Source organism: Durio zibethinus, chromosome 3 (genome assembly GCF_047325235.1).
Source record: "Durio zibethinus cultivar Kanyao isolate XHJ-2024 chromosome 3, ASM4732523v1, whole genome shotgun sequence".
In the NCBI taxonomy this organism is placed as follows: domain Eukaryota; kingdom Viridiplantae; phylum Streptophyta; class Magnoliopsida; order Malvales; family Malvaceae; genus Durio; species Durio zibethinus.
In genome coordinates this window covers 34,009,533-34,012,375 of record NC_143164.1, presented here as the reverse complement: position 1 = coordinate 34,012,375, position 2,843 = coordinate 34,009,533, and the positions used below count along the sequence as shown (strand labels likewise).

The following is a 2,843-nucleotide window of genomic DNA, read 5'->3' as shown; positions in this document are numbered from 1 at the left end:
GAAAAGATCTTGAGTTCGAGTCTTGTTGATGATTATTTATTAAGATAATTTCGAATGCACGATTTAAAATTATTTATCTTAAGTTATCAGATACGATACATCTTATTCTAATATAAAGAATTAAACAATTTATCTATCCTTAAATTTTTTCTTTTCAAAAAAAGAAATTGAAGTTTTATATTTATGATTCTATTTTTTATACAATTTTATCATCTTATTACATTTTTGTAATTTTAATCCCATATGAAAAAAAAGTAAAATATTTCATATAAACCAAAAGACATTTTATTAAGAATTTTAATTATTTTTAAATTTTATTATATGAAAAAATAAATATATTTTGTTTAAATTTCAGGTAAGAATATATCGATTATTAAATAAAAATAATTAGATTTAAAAAAATGCCTTTTGTGAGGGACGCGTTAAAGTTTGAAGCCAGACAGCCGAAAAAATAGTCCGAGTGTGGTTACGTGTATCGAAAGTGTGTGTACTCGCCTTCGTTAACGGACTAGTGGCTCCTGTGGGTTGGGTCTCTTTGAGCCTACTGGACCTTTGAAAGCCCATATAATACAGAATTGCGTGTTACAGGTCCGTGTCGTTTTAGTCTGGCTTCTCTAACTCTTCTTTCCTAAACCCTCATTGATGACTTACCAATTTAATTAAACTAGGACAACGTTGGCGCGCTACGTTCGCTCGTCTTTCTCTGCAGCGCGTTTTCTCTTGACGGAAGCGGCAGCGGTTGCGTAGAAGAAAGCAGTACAAACTATCGACGGCGCCTCGAAAAGCGGGGTTGGTGGTGGAGGTGGCCGAGATACGCTGGGCTGGAGGCTTATAGGCCTCGTGTATCCGAAACGTAGCGCTGTGGTTACAGTACTGAAATGGAAAGAGGAAAGTCATACTGTCCGTAAGTAAGAGCTCAATAGAGTCGTTCGAGAGCTTTGCAAGCTCAAGAGCTATAAGCATGCCCATTATTCTTATTGATGCTTATATGGCCTCGGAATTTTGCACTAAATTTTGTAATTTCTGTTTGGAAACTAGGCTTGATTCTGAAATGCTGCTCATATTCTGGTTAATGAGAACATGATTGTTTCTAAAACTATATTTTATTCCTCACCTTTGCTCCCATTGTGAGATGAGGAACCAATCCGTTTAGAGAATAATTATTGCTTATTGAAACTGGGTATATAGAATTGCTTGGAAATGTTTATATTCAAAATCTGGCCGGCTTTATGTCACCATGGTTATTTATTGTAGATATGCGAATGGATGAGATTGCAGCAAGATATCTAGCTTTTACCTGGTTACTATGCCATTCACTTGGACTTGATCACAAAAGTACGTGGTTAGGCTAGTGCGGACAAAACGTCGAAGACCTTTCTGAAAAGATGAGAGGTCAAGCCACATGTACAGCCCTTCTCCGCACATATGTCCAGAACTAGTTGTCAGCTAAATCAGAGGCTTTGATGGAGAAAATGTCAGATGGTTTTGTAACGTTTCCCCTTCCTTACAACCACATGCTCTCTATACATCTCAGAAGGGCAACGACAAAGGTTCCTGGAATGGTGAAGGAATTAAAGAAAAATGCTTCACCAGATATCGTTACTTTATAATTTTTGTTGTTTGTTTTGTGGCTCCCAAAGTAACATTGAAACTGCAGGAAAAATCATTATTGAGCTAAAGAATGCGAAAAAAGAGTCTGACTGTGTAACATGTAGTACATTGACCAATCTGTAGATAAGAGGAAAACAATTTGGTAAGGCAACATCTACTTTGAAGGAAATGGAGACTAAGTCTACTCGGAAAAATCAAGTTGTTTATCCCTCCCTTCTCATTTTGCTTACGAACATGCATGGGGGACAAAGACGGGGCACAGGGAATCTGGAAGAAGATGAAATCAAGCTCCCGCAAAATGAATGATGCTGAGTAAACATGTATGATATCTTCACTTGTGAAACTTGGGGATGTTGAAGAAACTCTACAAAGAGTGGGAGTCTGTTTCTCGTAGTGGTGACGCTAGAGTCCCAAACATACTCCTTGCCGCTTACATCAATGGAGACCGAATGGAAATTGCTGAAAACTTTTATCACGCAATCGTGCAGAAGTGTATTTCACCTTGTTACACTACTTGGGAACTTCTTACATGGGGTTATTTAAAGAAGCACCAAATGGAAAAAGTATTAGATTGTTTTAAGCAAGCTGTTGATAGTGTAAAACGTGGAATCCAAATGACAGGTTGGTTGGAGAAGTATTTAAGAAACTCAGGGAGCTATGTGGTACTGAAGAGGTGGAGAAGTTGTTAGTTATTCTTCGGAACGCTGGCCATGTCAGTATACACTTCTTCGAGCAAATGCAAAAGCTGGTAAAATGCCACTTATAGTTGCTAAGCTGATGCAGAAGGATAATGTACCGTCATAACGTTTAGGCAGGGAGAATCTACCCATTAAACATAAAAAATCATAGAATCATTATCAATTTTTTTTATTTAAGTGTGATTGATCATCTATCTAAATTTATTTTCTTTGAGATTATCTTAAGTGTAATTTAAAAGTCCTTAAAAAAATAAGTTCTGATTTACGTAAATAGAATAAAGGTTTAAGAGCAGTTATGTGAAAAAAATGTATTAATATCCTTTTACACCCAAAATTGGTATCAAATTAACTGTATATTACTTTATTTAAGCCTTATCAAATATGATTTTTATAATGTAAATAAATCAATTTCAATCTTTTTATTTATTTACAAAATATGATTATACAAAAATTTTATCAAAATATCAAACAATCGTACAATAAATATTAAAAATCATATTGTACAAAAATTATCATGCAAATATATTATAAATC

The 2,843-nt window shown here is 34.8% G+C and overlaps 1 pseudogene; it reads left to right on the top strand.

The window, feature by feature from the left end:
* The first annotated feature begins 642 nt into the window (after positions 1-642).
* LOC111283547 (pentatricopeptide repeat-containing protein At4g02820, mitochondrial pseudogene) lies at positions 643-2,415 on the top strand (annotated as a pseudogene).
* The last annotated feature ends 428 nt before the right edge of the window (positions 2,416-2,843 follow it).